Genomic DNA, 19,980 nt, shown 5'->3' on the forward strand with positions numbered 1-19,980 from the left:
TTCTTTGCGCGGGTATAACTGATCCTTCGGGGAGCAGTCTTTAGTCATTCACTATATCTCTAAAGCGCAAAACTGGCAATAGGGTGTCAAATTCCAGCCTCTCAGGAGGCTTGTTGCGTGCCGCTAGTCGAAGGATATAAATAACTATACGCGATCTGCTTCGCGTGTCACGTTCACGCAAAAATTTGCCGTACTTATCTCTAGAGGGCCAACCTATATACTTACGTGTTGGGCAGTGCAATCGCCCTTTGCTAGACGAAGAGTGACGTCAGTTGACAGGCACTTTTGACGCCATATGTGACGATGCCTGCTTGAGACCTATTGCTGGGTTTTGACAAGAGCCATCTCGTGTGACCTCTTGTCTGCCTATTCTTTTCATTCGGATGCTTGGTAGCATGCTGCGCCGGGTCTTTTTGTTATTCCCTTCCAAGAAACTTTATGCCTTCTTTTATATACGTATATTCGTGATACCTTTCACAATAAAACTGCTGGTCTAAACCTTCGTGCTTGTAGCAAAGGATTTGCGTCATAGAAGACACGGTGTGGTTGAACAAAGGCGTTTTCTTGAAGCAGTGATTTCAATGCTACATCAACGAAATTTCACGATCGAGCGTCTGATAGACAAAGTTTCTTGTTCAAAACGCAGTGATTTCAATGCTACATCAACGAAATTTCACGATCGAGCGTCTGATAGACAAAGTTTCTTGTTCAAAACACATACTTGTAATTGAATTAAGTAGGAGACGCTTTTATTGGCCTTTTAGGAGAAATTTTGCGGTCTGAACCAGTGAAAGCCTTTGGATCAAAATTGGTGACTGTATGGTGTAATCCCTAACATATCATGCGTTAATACGAGTGGTTTCCCTTTTATGTAAGGCCTTCCTTTCGTTCATACGAATTATTTTCTACGTTCACATTCTAGTGAGCGCAACTTATACACAAGTACACAGGTACAGTGAGTGAAATTAGACAAGATATTGCGACGAGTGCGACTTAGAGAAGGACAAATAACAGACCGGAAGAAAGAAAAAGGGCTGTCCAGCCTATTGTAGGAAATTGAGGCTCAAGTATGGAGACAACAAAGGCAACGTTTTTTTTTTTAAATTATTTCTTTTTGTTTTCCCCGTAAGGTGTTTTCCTTTGGTTGAACTTCCCATGTTGCTATTGCCTTTCAACGTCAGTCTAGAGAAATTTCAATGCTGGGGTTTTACGTGCCAAAATCACGATATGATTATGAGGCACGCCGTAGTGGTGGACTCTGGGTTAATTCTGACCACGTGTGGTTCTTTAACGTGCACCCAATGCACGGTACACGGGTGTTTTTTTTTTTTTTTTTTTGCATTTTGCAACATAATTTTGCAGTACATGTGCCTTACCTAATGAAGACGGTAAATGATGTTGAATGGGACATGTCCTAGCCAGTCTTTCTACTTCAAGTGAAGGCATTTTTGCAGGTGTGAACATATTTATATATGTGAGTTGTGGAGAGATTCACTTGGGGAGTCGCGGTGGTTTTATCCTAATAAAATCTGTGTAGCTGTGGTTACGGCGAAAATTGCACGTATGAATAAAGCCTTTATTTTAAGGAAGGTGATGGCTCTAGGCCGCTGTTGGGGATTAGGTGGGAAAGGAATGTGGGTTCCTGGATTGTTGGCTGAGGCACATCTTCATCACGTATCAAAGTCACTGCTGTGTAGTCAAGGCACTGCTTTAAGGCATGCGGTGGCAAAACACGACGCATGCAAGCTCACCATACGCACGTAAGTTCGTGAACCTGGGCGTTACTGTGCCGTCGCCATGGGCATGTTGCGTGCGAACGAAATTCCCTTCGCTGGCTGGAGGTACACGAGCCTTTCGCCGGCACTTCCTTGGCCACGGTGCAAGTGGCACTTGTACGACAGAGACGAGAGAGCTAATGTTTACCTTTTAACGGGAGGGCTTTAACGGGAGGTTGAGATTCTATTAGCAACAAGCTAGCACACTGTCACGCACCTCGTTCGCCCATGCTTTCATGCAAATAAAAGTTATTTATTCACCCTCCGCAATTCACGGATTCACGGAAGGCACGGACATGGTACAAGGAGGGTCATATAGTCTTTCTTTTGAAAACGCCGCGAGGACACGCCCTGGAGCGTTGTCCAGAGGCCAACTTAGCAATTAAGCTCTCTGTCCGCATGCTTTTAGAGCAGCATTCTTTGCCGTTCGGGTGCTCATATAAACTGCGGCTTGCAAGGAGTACTCGGGCTCACGTTCATTGAAATTTCTTTCACTTGCGTGGGCGAAACATGCAATGCCGCTGGCGTGTCAGAGACTCAAACACTACCGCAAGATATCAGGCGCAGCGTGGGATGTTTCGTGTGGAGAGCAAATCCTCTTAGTCTATTTGTCTATCTCAAAGCTGAGGACAGAGCTTGCGCCTCTAGTTCTTGGAGAGCAAAGCGGAAGTAATTGAAAACGCTCTACTTTCTTCGTTGTAAGAACCTACACAGGGGTAATAGTGAAGTTTGAATTTTACAACTGCAAGATGAAACCGGAGGAAGATGAAAGACAGAGAGCGAGACAGGGGGATAGCTGGTTTGAATGCCAGCTGACTACCTGTGTAGGGAAGAGGGGGCAAATAGACTAAAAGGTGGCGGGAGGGGAGACTAGACGAGGCTTTAAAAAAAAAAACAGGGAAAAAAAGGGTGTGCGGGTAAAAGCAACGCAGCGCGCTACAATATCGCACAGTCCGCATAACCTTTCGCATCGAAAGAACACGTGTACGTCAGTCCAATTTTGTATATATATATATATATATATATATATATATATATATATATATACCACAGGCGTTCTTTGGATTCGTAGTCGGCTGGCTTCAGATGGTTGTGTCTCACAGGACACCATATATATATATATATATATATAGCGAAAAGGAGTCACCATTATATAGGGTGCCTACATATATTTAATTTTATTTTCATTTCAATAAAAAAACGCGTCCAAGGCCTGCGTTGGTCACGATCTGGGCCAGTGCCGGCCTTTCAATTTCCAAATGATTAGGCCTACACTCTTCAATACCACGCTGAGCCACAGGCGGCATAGCAATGTTTCTTCAGCTTCTGCATGTATCCAGTGGAAGGCGGAGTTGCAGACGCGGGTTCATATTGTCCGTAAACACAAATAAGCTAAGCTGGCCCTGAAATACGCGCATCATTCTGGCGTAAAAGCGCCAACTGGCTTAATAGGGTCCACAAGTCGGCAGACTTGACTTTACACTTAATACGGTGGATTGCGCCGAAGAGTGGGGGGAGTTTCGCAATGAGGCGGCTCGCCGGTTCACATGTTCTGTCCTCTAACAACAAATCGTCTATAAATACAGCTCCAACGACTGAGTGCTCCACAGTGCGCTAGACATAAAACCACCAGCCAAGAAGTCTTGAGGCCAATAACGGTACTGCCGCATCTCACGACCATGCCAACACTCCAAGAGCATCACCGTGCTTAGCACAATGGCGGGATTTCTCTCTTTGAACGCGAGCAAACAAGAATGGCTAAAGGGCACCACATTCTATCAGTCATGATGCAGTCAATACACGACAAGTAACACAACAAATAAAGCAATACTAATAACTATAACAACAAAAAGGCAACAAACGACCACAAATAACTCAACAAAGCTTTGCGGAAGTAACCAGGGGCCCTATAACATTAAAAAATTACCCGCCAATCCACCCTGTGAAGGTGGTTGGAAAGCGCAGCTTTTTGCGCCACCCTCACGGTGACTGCGGCGCACTTGATATTTCACACACTACAACGTAATTTTAACCACGGCCTTTATTATTATTTACTTCACAACAATGTTCACTACTGCTTTATGATCGGTGTGATATACACTACTAGACTACCCCATAGTGGGGTAGTCTAGAAAATGAACCGAAGCAGTTACTAGGCTGGAAGGGTTTCGAATGACGTCAACCCTCTTTCAAGCAGCTGCATAAGCTTTGCAACAGCTGCAATCTAATCTTACGGACCGCGCCGAGCCTGTTTCCGTTGTTTGCCCGCAGCCCTTATCATCCATCATGTTGGCTCATCACTTTGAAGCTTGTTTTGTGGTTTTTCTTGCGAAAACGAGTGCTTAGTTGTACGCTGAATCCCTGAATTCAAGTAAGCTATACTGCTATACCTGCAATTGTTAGCGGTTCGTCGGGATCGTTTTTTGATTACAACGACGGACACGACAGAACCCTTGGCTGGTAGAGGTACAAAGCTTCGCTTTAAAAATATTTTAATCTGTTTTTGTTGCAATATCCTGACGTCAAATTCACGTATCCGCTGACGCAATCATGGCATTGTTTGAACAGTACAATCAAACGTTCTACTCGTTAATAGTTGTAGGTGGTCACTTTTGTTTTATTTAAAGCGAACAGCAGCGCCTACTTGGACATATTCTTTTTATCTGACTGGCTGACAAGAGGCAAAGAACACGCAGAAGTGGAGAACACGTCGGGTATCTGTCAAAGCAAATGACTGTCAAAATTCAACAGAGTAATGTCGTTTAGGATGACCCGCTGACAAAAGGCCGATTGAATTGCAGTTCACGCAGGTCATTAACCTCAGTGGAACAAACGTTCTATAAAACAAAGAGTATTAACGATCTCGTGCCCTCCGTATTCAAGAAATCAATAAATGACTTCAGATATCGGGTGGGCTGGTATTCTGATGTAACGAGTTCGTTTGACTTTCGTAAACTTCGCGGGGAGGAGAACGTACGACCGATGAACTATAACCACTGATCGAGACTCTGGATTCAGCTATGCCTAATATCGACTCGCTGCAACCAGATGGTCGTACACAGCTTTCTTAGACGTAGGAAAGCGCATACCCACCATAGGTTTCGGCGCATGTGGTCTAAATTACTTTGACATGACCGCTGGGTGACTGAACTATTGAAGCCCATGCTCTTCGGTGTCAACGGCTTCTCACAAGTGTGATTGCATATGCATACTGGGTCACCGACTTTCTGGCGACATTCTCCGGTGTACAAGTAAATCAAAACTTCACATATTTCTCTCTGTCCTTGCAACGCGAGCCGTTCTTCTCTATTCTGGAAAAGAGACTTCGGAGATTGCGAAAAATGCGATAGTTCTGCAGTGCAACAAACTCTATAGCGAGCTTCGCCAACGAAATCTGTTTCTTTGGTGGGGTCTTGTCGTAACATTGCCGCAATCGGCTGATAGGTCACCGAATTAGTAAACGTGGAAACAGCCTAACCATGCAAAAGGTGAACGCGCCTTGCTACTCTCCCCTCGTGTTTCTTCGCATAGGTCAAATACTCTGTTCCAAATGATACCTCAGGCACCCTTGGGACCCTATAATGCAAAACTATTCCAATATGTTTTTATTCAAATCTCCTGACATCAAATTTGCGTAACCACAGACGCAAGCATAGGGCGGTGACCCGTAGCGTCGTTTGAACCGCCCAATCAAACATTTTCCTCGTTTATAGGAGGTCATTTTTGTTCGCTTTCAAAGCGAATATCGTCACCTGCTGCGCAGTGAAACTAGATAATTGGATGAGGAGGATGGTGCAGGCCTCTGCGACTGACCCGCTTCCCCTTGTTTAGCTTGCGGTGGCTACTCCAAAATTGTGGTGGCATGCAACTTAAAGATGGCGCTAATCATAGTTCGCAGAGCGATGTCGTATATTTGTCGGAAGAGATCTAGAACATAATACTGATATGCAATTTTAGTTATTATTACAGGCAAATAAATCCAATCTCCCCGGCAGCTCCGAGTAGCCTGTGCCAGAGTGATCGGCGGCAAGCGATCTTCAGTTTGATAAGGAACGGGGCCGGCTTCGGCTATTCCGAAAAAAAATGATGCACGTCACTTTGACGTGGTCAGGTTTTGCGGTTTTGTGACGTCGCATAACAGACACGCGACGTGGGTGCAGCCCAAAAGTTCTTGATCAATAGCGGAGGGCTAACGGCGAAAAAGTCGTAAAATTGGAAATATTTATTTCTCTTTTTTTTATTTAATCGTGCATAAACATTGCGCACACGTCATACCGGGAGCATATGGGGAATTCTTCGCGGTTTTCGTGAAGTCACGTGACAAACAGGCCAGTGGGATCGCTCCGAAAAGTGCTTTAGGAATCGTGGAGCACTGATTGCACAAATGGATTGGAAACAGTCTGGAATAGCTTTTACATCATAGCGCCCCTGCCACCTTGAGCACCAGAGATGAGTTCTCATTCTTCTTGGAGCGCTGACGCGATGATAACGCGAGAGCGAAAAAGAACACGGCAAGGGTGAATGTCCTGTGTGCTTGATGGTGGTGGTGGTGATGATGATGTTGAAGTAGGCGGAGTTATCCTGGCATACATAGCCGGCAAATGTTCCGCCTGATCCTCCTTTGAGCTGAGATCAGGGGTGTGTCACCAGGTGTCGATGAGCCCCGTGCCTCGTGTCCTGATTGCCGCGGGCCCTCCGCGGGCAGCCTGTGTGCTTCTTTTTGTGTTTACGGTCACCTTCGGCTGCAAGATAAATGAATCTTAACAAGCGTACCCAGCTGCCTCCCTCTTCCTCGCCCTCCCTTGCAACTGAGATCAGTGTCCCTCGGTAGCACTGTCTTTTCTACACAGACGTAGCTTCTCAAGGAAATGGAGGTCGAAATCGCCTTTGTCAGCCAGGCTGACACCGACATTGAAGCTGCTCGTAGCTACGTGCCGAAGCACCAGATGCTTTATTACTTGGGCTAAATGTCATGCACGATGCGATCGTAGCTCTTCACCCTTTAATCAATATTAACGTCATTCATATCCATATACCGACCCACTCAACGCGGCAAAGCAGCAGATAAAGGTTACCAAAATAATTGTATTGTGAACAGGTTCCCAGCCTCTCGTCCCAATTACCATTAAAGCCCACTCGGTGACCCAGGCGCACGGTCACAACATGTAAACTCTGTCGCCGACGAGCGAATAAATTGATTAACTTCTTGTGTCCAGTAATTGGCCTGCATTCTCTATGTTTACATAACCTGTTTATTCTTGTGTTCATGCTGCAGAATTTTTTCTTCTTTGGCTTCTTTGCTCCGTGATCCACGGACTTGCCCTCTTAGTTTCTTACCCTTTTGTTGTAGGCGCTTGACAGTGTTTTGTAGTTTTTTTTTCTTCATTTATCTATCTATGATATTGGGAAAGCCGGCAATATCTGTTGCCTAACGTCTCATTATACACATTAAATGAAGACGAAGAAAAAAAGAAGACAAGGTCACTGACTCTTCCTTTTCACCTGACAGCTGGTCTACTTCCCTCCCTTGCACCACTGTACCACCCTTGCAGCTCGAAAAATGTTTTTCCAACTACATACACGAGCTCTAATCCCTCCTTGTGTCTGCAGCCTTACTCTTTACATAACTCAGGTGGAGAAAGTGTGATTGTTCGGAGGCGTCGGGGTTGGACAGCCCTTCCACCTTTCGTAATCTCTGCCTGGGGACTCAGCCTCTGATAAGATTAGGGTCTCCTCAAAATACTCTGCAGCGAACGCTCACCACCTTCCGTGGCTGAGGCCAGGTACAAAGGCTACGAGGGAGAAAATGCTCATAAATTTCGAAAAACGGACAGATCAGCTTCAATACGACGGTCGATTGATCGTGCACAGTGAGGTCCACGACGCACTTTTGCATTCTTTTATTGTTTATTATTTTTTATTTTTATTTTATTTTTATTTTTTGGACGAAGAAGGCCTTCACACATTAATTTACGTATATTATGCCGTGTGACAAACTTCGTGATAAAAAAAAAACTCATATAAGCATCACAACAGTTTAATACAATGAGATCACATTTTATGGAAAAAATCTTGAGCTACAAATTGATACTGCTCTGTATCCCACTCAAGCGCCTGCATCCTTTGCTTCAGGTAAGGTCACCTGATGAGCCCACAATGAAACTTTTCGTAACATCAGTTTTCGTAACGTCATGAAATCAAAAGCAGGCTTTACGCGGCTTGCGCAGGCCGTAGTTTTAGGTTGACGCAATTTTTTTCTAATAACCCTTTCATCCATTATCCTGCGGTGCAGCTGCGGCAGGTTTGCGACACGTTCACTAGTTGCCACCGATGGTTGACGACGTCAACGGCAGAAAGGTCAGCTGAAAATGAAATTCTGGGTTATTACGTGGCAGAACCGCGATCCCATCATGATCGAGTCACACTATAAGAGGGGGGGCTCTGTATGAACATAAACCACCTGGGATTCTTGTACATGCACCTAAATACACGAGCATTTTTTTCCTTTCGCCCCGTGGAAATGCAGCCACAGACGTTGTTATTGAGCCCAAGTCCCCGAGCTCACCAGCGCAGCGTTATAGCTAGTAGGCTACCACACAGCAGGTCACACGGCGGGAAACAAGCTGCAAAAAAAATAAGAAAAGTTTTTGTTCGTTCTTTAATTTTTGCTTTGTGGCTTATTTTCTCGCGTTTTCCTTGTTTTCACTTTATTTTACTTTTAACAAGAGAGGTGATAACTAAAGCTTTCACCTTGGTCCGGTGCACAGTGTCAGCAGCCAATGAGCGACGTTGCTATGACGCTATGTAGCGCTGTTGGAAGTCCAGCTTGTTAACGTTAACCAGTTTGTTAACCGTTAACCGGATTGTTAACCATTAACCAGTTTTTGATCACCTGCGATCACTCTACAGGCTCCGCGAGGTAAAAGGTGACTTCTAGAGGTATAAGGTGTCGCTGGTCCCGGAATGAATTTTCTCTACACTTCAATCCTTCGTGTCAAATAAATTTAGCGTGAGAACAGATAAAGACGTCGGAAAACAATCACAACACGAGCGCTGGTGTCGATTGAAAGTTTATGTCGGACAAAATTGGTTGTATACTAAAACTTCACGTGACTCGATACACAGTTTCTCCATTCACTTTTATTATTAGCTTTAATACTGCTTATCGGCCAATTTTACAATCATGAGTAACGTGAACCACTCCACTACGGGCCTTCTCACTCATTTATCTCTAGAAATCTGGCCCCATGATAGTCTAAAATGGAAGGAGATAGATACTAATAAGGCACCGCTTAATAAAAGAAATAATGTTATATGACAGACATCTGCGGATTTGACGTAGTCAATGCCTGCAACCACCATTCTTGTAGGGTTCGACGAATTTCATGTGCAGCTGTTTATAGCGTTATATGTGTAAGTTTTTCTCTTTTTTCTCGCAGGAGATAAAACTAATACTTTCTTACGCCATGCTGCTCTTAGCCATCTTTTCTTTGGAATATTTTTCATTACCGTGACATACGAGCCCGCACCGGTTGTCTTCACAATAAAAAAATAGCTTCTTATCCAAAGAGTACAGGCACAGTTCCACGGTTACTTTTGCGTGATTTAATATATCACAGATCGATGAGAGAGAAAAAAATCTATGTAGTGGTGCTTATAGTTACGCTGACACATATTAAGGGTTAAGTAGCCATTGGTAACAACACTTTACCTCACGTCTGGTCATGAATGCTTATTTGTGCCGTTTCTTCCTTCCGCTCTAAGTAGTCTAGTGCTTGCGTCATGTCTTTAGGAAACTGGCGAGAAAAAAAAACGGTAGTTAGAGGTTATGACAGTCTCATGTGAGCGAGACTGTGCAATTCTTTTTTTCCAATTGAGGCTAAAGTAAGTTTTCTTTGTGTGTCTTAAGGCTGTAATTGAACAGAGCAACTGTCACAAATACAGCATCGAGCTCTTTGAAAGGACAAGTATAAATGTCGACCCCGAACTACGGTGATAGTGTGCGTATGAAGCAACCGTTGCATAAAAGCCCAGTTGCATGCATATCGCCACAGTTAATGTTTCTGTAAAGCCTCAGTTAAAAGCAGTGCGCCGATTTCTGAACTCGTGTTTTCTTTCTCTTTTTTTCGCATTTCTGTACTTCTTTCTCATATTCCTAACCTAAACTTTATGTTTTAAGTTTTCACGAAGGCCTCTAGTGTTCTCAAATAAGCAAGACCACATCACTGTCCTATAGCCTCCCCTCAAATGGCTGTTACAACAGCGATTGCACTGGTCGCGTACGAGAGACTTAAGCCGATTGCCTGCACGGAGAAGCCAGTGGTCTCTCCGTTAGACGGTCGTTCCACGACCCAGTCTCTCCACAGGCGAGCGCCGTACCGGCAAATTTTAGGGTGGGATTACGCAAAGCCCTCCGACCTTGCCGCGGCTGATTGGAAAGCGTTGAGCCCAAACCATCCGCGCCTTCCTGTGACCCTTACTTACAATCCTTCCGACGACAAGCGCTAGTTGAAGGATGCGGGCCAGGGCTCCTTCATGCCTAAAAGTAGGGCTTATGAAAGCCTTCAAAATGGGGTATACACGCAACGCGAAGTGCTGTGCGCGCATCAGTTATTGCGCGCGTTTGTTTAGCCTGATGCGGGCTTTTATGTGTTTATAAACAAATCCATTTTCATAAACATGTACGCTAACGTGTTTATATGGTTGTTGTTTATGTGTTTGTGCGAGTTTATGTGTTGAACGACAGTGCGCGAGTCTAGTTTGAATGGGATTAAGCACTAGCAGTGCTCGTACCAAGCAGTCATCCGCTTCAATGTGGCAAGAAAAGTGCTCGCGACTGCGCTTGAAAAAGTGGACAATCGCCCCCTCACAGAGGAAAAAGCTTTAGGACACTGGTCCAGACGGGCTTCAGCACTCAAGGCCTTAAGGGCTCTGCTGAAGTTCTTAGGGGCTTGTGAATTGTGCGACCGAATTTGAACGATGTAACGCGTAGGGTCGCGTTCTTGCGCGAATTTTTCTTACTTCATTTTTTTTATTTGTTTCTTCTGTCATATTTTATTCCCATTACCCCTTTCCCCAGTATAGGGTAGCCAGCTGGTATTTACACTGGCTATAACCTCCTTGTCTTTCTTTTCCTTTCTTTCTCTCTATCTCACACACACATTCATGGTTTAAACAGGCGTTCTTGACATGCCATAAGGCTGTTCATGGCGAATACTGGCACGGTGACGCTGTGCCAATACAGGAGAGACGAGGTTCCCTGCGACGAGACAGTTAGTAGGATCAACGTTTCTCGATCATCAAGACCGTAGGGCCGTCTCACGCCTGAAGCGTGTAATGATATAATAAAAGTTGAGTTAATGGTGGCGTGAGGTACCGCTAGAGAAGAAAACAAAACGAAAGATAGCCAACTTGAGCCGCATTTCTTCGAATAGTCCTAATAATCCTTTGACTCGTCGATGCGTTTAGAGAATCAAGCGTTGTCTTCGGAAGAACACGCGGTACTCCTCAAATACATTGAGAACATTCCTAAAAAATTCTGCAATGTTCAAAACCATATAACTACACTCAAGGCTATCTTTGAAATAACTTTTCTACATTATATTCCCTTCCGCTTCAAACCTCAAATATCGGTATAATTACTCGCAGTATCGAAGCCGGTTTTTTAGCCGTATCTCTGACACATTTATCACCTCACACAAAAAGTGCACTCTAGAAAAATTTCACCAGACGCATTTTACGAGAGGACTAAATGTGCTCAGGCTGGATATTTTTTTAGGGGGATGATTTACCAATAGGACATTATGGTCTGTTCAGTCAGGTGAATCCACCGTGGTGTAATGGCCAGAACAGACTGCCTGAAACCGTACGATCGTCGCTTCAATCCCAGGTATACATGCTCCGTGATTTCCACGGCACTGAGCCGTGCCCGAAAAACAAACAAACAAACCCAATCAGCGCACATGCTATAGCTCAAACTGTTGTCCATAAAATTAAATCCGCGTCACGAGTTCTATTGCCAAAACCCTGCTATACAATAGAAACGAGGCATGCAAAATTACCTAGAAGACATGCTAACCAAACGCACAAGCGTAAAACAAGCGTCCAGTGTTTATAACGCGGCTTGCTTTCCGTTATCTTCATCGAATTTCAGTTAATCATTATGTTAATACATATAAAAGAGAAATAAATCACATTACCAAGCTCCTTCCTTTGTTTATTCATGCGATCAATTTATTTCTGAATCGTCAATTGATCAAGCGCTTACCAAGTTCAAAACTGCTGAAAAATTCAACACTTAAGGCCACAGAGAGTTACAAGTCGACTCATTTGGCCCTGTTTTATTTAATTTCACTGCGAGAACCAAAATAAATTGTGCGAATCAGTTCCATTTACACTCGTGTATGTCTCCCAATCTATCATTTTTTTTTTACTCTCTTTAGACGGTTATAACCAGAAATCTTCGGTGCTCAGTTCGGTCTAAAAATCTGCGCATTCGCAATACCTTTTGTACATATTTCGTGCAATACAACAACGTATCTCCACCGAACTCGCTGAAGGGCTGCACTGTCGACGATCTAGGAGGAGTCATCACCTGCTCAATTCAGTTCACAAAATTTCTTGTTAGCGAGAACCCCTTGCAGTACAACGGAAAATTTACATGGCATTCTCGGTATTGCAGCTAACTGGTAGCTAATGCATACGGGAATGCCATTTTGATACGTGCCCTGATCACAGGCTATAGGCTATCACAAAATCGACTACGTAGCTTTTCCTTGTGACAACATTTCCGCTCATAAGCTTCCTACTTCCGCCCCGCCCCACCAGACGCACACCATGGAGATCGTTTTTAGGTGGCGTTGAATCGTGTGCTGTACGAGCTAAGTGCGGTGGCACATTCATTTCGTCCCCATTTCATATTTTCCCCCTGTTTTGTGTTCTGACCGTAGTGTAATTGTTTCCTGTCTCACTGCACATGTGTGAAAACTTGCCTAAATTGGCGGCTTCTAGCGAAAAGTAGAGCAGTTCAAATTTTGCTCCGGTCTGAAGCTCTGCCTTCTCGCTTATATGCCCATGTCTACTATATTCTTTTCTTCACCAAGCCGAGAGAGTGAAACCGCACAATAAATGCGGGGTGTGGTTTCCTTCAATTTCGGCCACCACGACAAAGGAACCAGATTGCGGCTCTTCAAAGGGCTCGCTCTTATTCCTACTGTGCACCGCCCTCAGCACGTGGCGAAATCCCCGACTGCAAGGAATGCCTCTCCATTATGACTTTACACGGGCCCGCCCTTCACCGCTGACTCTATTATCCGTCCCGCGTCCGATCCGGTTATGCGCTCCAACTAGCAGCCCGTTCTCGTAAGGTATTCAGTTGTGCACTCTCTCTCTCTCTCTCGCTCTCTGGGAGCCCGAGCGAGTGCGACGCATGCGCGCTCGCTCCAAATACACTTCGGGAAATCCTCTTTCTCAGCCAAGATTTGCAGTCGTCTCGTCTCGAGATGGGCTCAGCCTGATTCGATCTGCTCACTCGAGCATCGCTCCGTCTGCCGCGCACTTCGTGCGCTCCAATAGACCTGCTCATCTGCAGCCCCCTTCTCTCCGTCTGGTAATCCTAGCACGTGTTCTCTGTGGAGGTTGCTCCCAGGGAGCACACGGTTGCGGGTAGTGAGAGATTGGGATCGAGACGACGGCAGCGCAGTGCTTTACTATTAACGAGTTGGACCACGTTTCTCGAAAAACCTGTACTGGCGTTTCCTGCTTCGTAGATATTTCACGAAAGTGTACTCTCTAAAAGTAGGAGGTGTAGAGGTCTATTCGTGTACAATCCTTTTTTTTTTTTTTAGGGGGGGGGGGGGATGTGGGTATAAATTCAGCAACAGAATTAAGTAAGTTAGAATGCCGGGAAGAAACAGCCCGCGGACATTACTGTTGCATCTAATGGCAGCGCTGAGAATGATTTAAACCGCAGCAACAAATGATCAGGAGTTCTCTACCCGTATACCGGACACACACATGCAAAATGAAGCTACTAAGCACGAAAAGCAAAACAAAAACGCAAAGAAAATCATTCGACACTCTTTAGTTTAGCGCGTTCATACATATGGCAGCACATCATATACTAAATATAAGCGTCAGATTTCAAAGCTCTATAAAAAAAACTGATCTCAGCACAACAGTTACATATGAGTGCATATTGGTTTTCTGAGCAAAGCAGTAGACAATAAATATTTTTGTCAACAATGCATAAACAGCGAATGTCCTACTTCATAAGAGCAGATATTTGGGCGAGACGGCACTGATACATGATGAAAATAAACAGCTCAATTTTTACTCAGACCGTAGGCGACGAAGACACACACGAGCGCTATATTTAGATGGAGGTTGGTACGCAGAACAGGGCCCGCTATGCTAGAAATGACGTTCATCAGAGGAAATATTTGGCCGAGTTTGTACTGATACATGTTGGAAATAAACAGCGCAACCTTTACGCAGACCGTATAGGCAATGTCTTCTTTGCCTACGGTTCGCGTAAAAGTTGCGATGTAATTTTTTTGCCTTCAGAATGATCGGCTAGCAAAGCCTAGTTACGCAACTTAAATATGGTTTAATATTTTAAATCAACACGGTGCCAAATATCCCAAATTAAGACGCCATTCTGGTGGGCTGGGGTTTAACTTTGACCGCCTTTAGTTATTTAATGTGCACCGAAGGAACACTATAGAGCACTGCACGGCCGATTTTTTCAGCCCGGCCCGGGCCCGTTTTTACGTTGGGCGGCCCGCCCGAGCCCGATCAAAAATTTTTTGGCGAGACCCGTGCCCGGCCCGGGCCCGGAAATAATCTACGTTACCCGCCCAGCCCGGCCCGCCACCCCTTTACCTTAGACCCGAGCCCGGCCCGAGCCCGACTCGAAACCGGCCCGAAGCCGGCCCGAACTAGAAAAAAAATGTTTGTCAGAGTTGAGACGCCCGAGAATAACTCGCTGCACGTTACATGCACACCACCAGAAAGCCCGAGCCCGGCCCGGGCCCGCGTCAAAAAACCCGAGCCCGGCCCGGGCCCGGGTCAAAAAGCACACGCCGTGCCCGAGCCCGGCCCGAGCCTGTGAAAAAACTGTTCTACCCGGCCCGGCCCGGCCCGTGGGCCGGGCCGGGCTCGGGCTTTCGGGTAAGCCCGAGCCCGTGCAGTGCTCTAGAACACTACACTAGCTTTATTGCATCCCGTCATCACCTAAATTCAGCCACCGCTGCCGGGTGTCGCACCATCAACATTTTATTCAGCGTCAAAACGTCATAGCCACAAGCCATCATGGCAGGTACGGATGAATGCAGGGTTTCGATGCGATAAGTTTTGGGCGTCGTTCACTGAAGTACACAACTCATTAACAGCACTAGTTCTCTGTTTATCTGACAAGAACCAACGTGCTCAAGAGCACTCTGCGGGTGGTTGAAAACTGAAATTTAACATGGAACGTCAACCTCCCGTTAACAATGACACGTGGGAAAGTGTCGAAACCATCGCACGCCGTCCCGCCACCTGCCAATCCTTGCATCATGAAGCGTTCGAACCTTCTAGCTCTCTTTGTTCTTTTTTGCCATAAAACTATCTACATCGCAATTATACACCACTTCAAGCGCGAGAGAATGTCCTAATTCACGTGCATCGATGCAATTTCATCAATTGTCATTGTGTGACCAACGTTCCCCATAAAAATAAAATAAAGTGTAATGAAGAAGAGTGACCTGTGCCTCAGCAGCATCGCCACCGGCATGAGCTCGTAGTTGCTGTCCTTGGCCGAACGCTTGTGACTGCTACCCGTTCGCCTGCATCCGTTGCTATTAAACCTCTTAGCAAGTGGTGGAGGTGCTGGGTTTCGACCACCCTGGAACTGCGGAGTCGCACTCTACCCCCCATCATGCCCGAGGACGCAAGCGGCACTCCTCCAACCCCTCCACCGGCGCCGCCCACCCTGGTTTGTGCCGGCGCCTTGCATCTGCGAGATCCCCCTATCTTCTCCGGCACAGATGAAAAAGACGTTGAAGATTGGATCTCCTCATACGAGCGAGTGAGTGCCAATAACCATTGGGACGATGCTACCAAGTTGAGAACCGTAGCATTCTATCTCTCGGACGTTGCGAAACTACGGTTTCTCAACCATGAAGGCGACCTCACTACGTGGTTGGCCGCCAGGATGGCGCCTTTTTCGGCGGAGGGCGATTGTAATGAAGAAGAGTGACCTGTGCCTCAGCAGCATCGCCACCGGCATGAGCTCGTGGTTGCTGTCCTTGGCCGAACGCTTGTGACTGCTACCCGTTCGCCTGCATCCGTTGCTATTAAACCTCTTAGCAAAAGCTTTTCTAAGGCGGTATTTCGAAATCACCGTATTCGGCTCGTGTGCTCTTCGCAAAGCGGCGATAAACGTTAGAGCAATAAATCTCGTCGTCTTTCGATTTGCGTAGCCCACGTGGACAACAGTTACCGCTCAGACATAAAAGCAGTAAGCCGACTAGCGGAGGATAGGACTGGGAAAATGATAGGGGTAACAAATACTGTGGATTTCAGACACAAAGCTCGTGAATTCCTTGGACCAGCAGTAATGTTCAGACGTGTTAGGTTCACAGTAACGGGAAATAATTCAACATCAGCTACCGTTGTGCCACCGATTCATGGCAATACGACAGTAGCACTCCAATGTTTTTTTTTTTTTTTTTAATCTGTTCCAGAAACGACGTTGCACCAGGATTAGTTTTCGTACTCTTCTTTCACAATATGTACTTTTTTCATTGTAGAGCAACTGCAGAAAACTTCAAGCATGGACACGCAATACCTACCTGTTACCAAGATGTAAAATTGCGGGAGTTCGCTCAAAACACCCCTCTTACACTTGTGTGCAGATGGAAACCAGCAGTCGCAGACTCGAAAAGTTTGTTTTCTGTTTGTCACCAGTAGTACGACCAGCTTATGTGCTTAAAGCGAAACTTTCTGTGACTCAACACTTTGCTGTAACTTGTCTAAAGCTTTGATAGAAGCTAAATTGTGGGTGCCTTTTTTTTCTTTCCTTTTTTTTCAACGGATGTTAATGCTGTTAAATCTACGTCTGTTTCTCATGGTCGAACTTTTCGTCGAGAGCTGTGTAATCTTCAATCTTTGGTGGTGGTGGTGGTGGTGGTGGTGGTGTTGAAGCAGGCGGGGTTAGCCTGGCATACATAGCCGGCAATTGTTCCGCCTGATCCTCCTTCGAGTTGAGATCAGGGGTGTGTCACCAGGTGTCGTTGAGCCCCGTGTCTCGCAGGAAGGCTATCAGCAGTCGTTGCGCTCTCTTCCTGATTGTCGCAGGTCCTCCGGGGAAAACGACGTCTTCAAAGGTACCGTGCGTAAGACCGCTCTTTTGTAGGCTGTCGACCATCGCTTTTCTTTCTGTGTCAAACTGCGGGCATATCCAAATGAAATGTTCGATGTCACCAATGTCACCACAGAATGCACAGAATGGGGATGCGCGAAGCCCAGTTTTGAATAACCAAGCTGGGGTGTACGCGGAGTCGGTTCTGATGCGGTATAAAAGCGTCGCTTCTTCGCGGGTAAATCCATGAGTCACACAGGCTTCGTGGGGATTCTTGTGGATCTCCTTAAAGTGAAGGCGGATTGCACCCTTAGGGTTCTGAAAAGCTTTGGAGCTTTCACTTTTGGGACACATGTCAGCGCTAGGCGAGCAAGGGCGTCAGCTTTCTCGTTTCCATCAATTCCTACGTGTGATGGTATCCACTGGAATCAGTGCCAGAGATTGCCTTGTAAATTTCTCTAAAGGTAGGCCACGATGTAATCTCTGTAACGCTGACTTGGAATCCGTCAGCACCACGACATCTCGTGCAGAAAAGGCCCGTAGTTTCCGCAAAGCCGCGGTGATTGCGGCGCTTTCTACTGTTGTAGAGGAGACAACGCGATCCAGTCGGCCAGACCATGACACATCAAGGGATGGTATGCAGAAAGCCGCTGCGCTGCTATCTGTTTGTGCGCACACCGAACCATCTGTGTACACTTGTAGGTGGCTTTGAAACACTGTGCTCAAGTGTTCCAGCACAATAAACTTTGCTTCTGCAGTTGAAATGGTGCGTTTCGCCGGTAGGTGGGGGTACACTGAGGCTGCATGTAACGTCCGAAAAGGACCATGGCGGGTCAGGGCGACTTCGTTTAGGCCATTGCAATCCTAAAAATCGGAAAGTATTCAGCGCTGCATGAAAATGTGAGCGAGTTCTTGCTCTTAGCCGCCGGAGAAGCGCCATGCCTGCGCGGGACTCACACAGCCTTAATAGCTGCATCAGCAACGCCTGAGATGCCAAGAGGCGGAGTGGAAGAGACGCTGCCTCCTCTTCAATCTTTGCTCACGACCGACACAAGTCCGTTTATTTGCACTTGCAAATTATGAATGAGAGCTGCGTCATATTGCTACAAAGAGAAAGCGTAAGGTAAAAACGTATATATATATACAAACTATTTGCCTAGAAAGGTGGAATGGTAAATACGCAAGCAGATACAATAAGAGTTTCAGCCAATGGCCGGCCACATCGCTTCTGTCTCTTTCCTGCGCGCGGTGTTTTCTTAATGCTCCGTAACAATATGATCGCCCTAAAAGCTAAGAGAACATTTGATTTTCAAAGCGTTTCGTACTATGTTGAATAAGAAACGATCGCATATAAACAATGACCAAATTTTCGAATACCACACACCAGGTCTTTTAGATAATTGGTAGTGATTTTAATGCGCGCGTAACTAGACAGCCTTATAATAGCGTACAGAGCCTTATTTATGTTAAACGCAGGCACCCTCGGGACATTAGGGCACACATGACTTTTCGAGTTTGTTTAACGAACAAAAAGAAACATGACAAATATAAAAGTGTTAGTGGAAGTGGCGCCATCTGGTTTCTGAATTCAAATTTGTTCGAGGAAATGCAACCCGTAAGTACCTAATGTGCCGTATGTGTACCGACGCGTTTCTTCAGGCCCATAGGCGCCATAATCGCACAAAGCTCTCAGAAAGTCCGCGATCTAGGCGTTCATTACTTTCGATTCAAGTGAGCTGAGAGCTGAAGCTTAATTCACCATCTCTTGGCGACCAACAAGAGTGACAGCGCCGTCATCATGAAGGAAGGAAGGAAGGAAGAAGGAAGGAAGGAGGAAGGAAGGAAGGAAGGAAGGAAGGAAGGACGGAAGGAAGGAAGGAAGGAAGGCAAGGAAGGAAGGAAGGAAGGAAGGAAGGAGGACGGAAGGAAGGAGGAAGGAAGGAAGGAGGAAGGAAGGAAGGAAGGAAGGAAGGAAGGAAGGAAGGAAGGAAGGAAGGAAGGAAGGAAGGAAGGAAGGAAGGAAGGAAGGAAGGAAGGAAGGAAGGAAGGAAGGGAGGAAGGAAGGAAGGGAGGAAGGAAGGAAGGAAGGAAGGAAGGAAGGAAGGAAGGAAGGAAGGAAGGAAGGAAGGAAGGAAGGAAGGAAGGAAGGAAGAAGGAAGGAAGGAAGGAAGGAAGGAAGGAAGGAAGGAAGGAAGGAAGGAAGGAAGGAGGAAGAGGAAGGAAGGAGGAAGGAAGGAAGGAAGGAAGGAAGGAAGGAAGGAGGAGAGGAAGGAAGGAAGGAAGGAAGGAAGGACGGAGAAGGAAGGAGGAAGGAAGGAAGGAAGGAAGGAAGAAGGAAGGAAGGAAGGTAAGGAAGGAAGGAAGGAAGGAAGGAAGGAAGGAAGGAAGGAAGGAAGGAAGAGGAAGGAAGGAAGGAAGGAAGGAAGGAAGGAAGGAAGGAGGAAGGAAGGAAGGAAAGGAAGGAAGGAAGAGGAGGAAGGAAGGAAAGGAAGGAAGGAAGGAGAAGGAAGGAAGGAAGGAAGGAAGGAAGGAAGGAAGGAAAGGAAGGAAGGAAGGAAGGAAGGAAGGAAGGAAGGAAGGAAGGAAGGAAGGAAGGAAGGAAGGAAGGAAGGAAGGAAGGAAGGAAGGAAGGAAGGAAGGAAGGAAGGAAGGAAGGAAGGAAGGAAGGAAGGAAGGAAGGAAGGAAGGAAGGAAGGAAGGAAGGAAGGAAGGAAGGAAGGAAGGAAGGAAGGAAGGAAGGAAGGAAGGAAGGAAAGAAGGAAGGAAAGAAAAGGAAGGAAAGACAGGGAGGTTAGCCAGTTCTCGGACCGACTGGCTACCCTGTGCTGGGGAAAGGAAGCAAGGGGAATAAAACATAATAGA

Source organism: Dermacentor silvarum, chromosome 3 (genome assembly GCF_013339745.2).
Source record: "Dermacentor silvarum isolate Dsil-2018 chromosome 3, BIME_Dsil_1.4, whole genome shotgun sequence".
NCBI lineage: Eukaryota > Metazoa > Arthropoda > Arachnida > Ixodida > Ixodidae > Dermacentor > Dermacentor silvarum.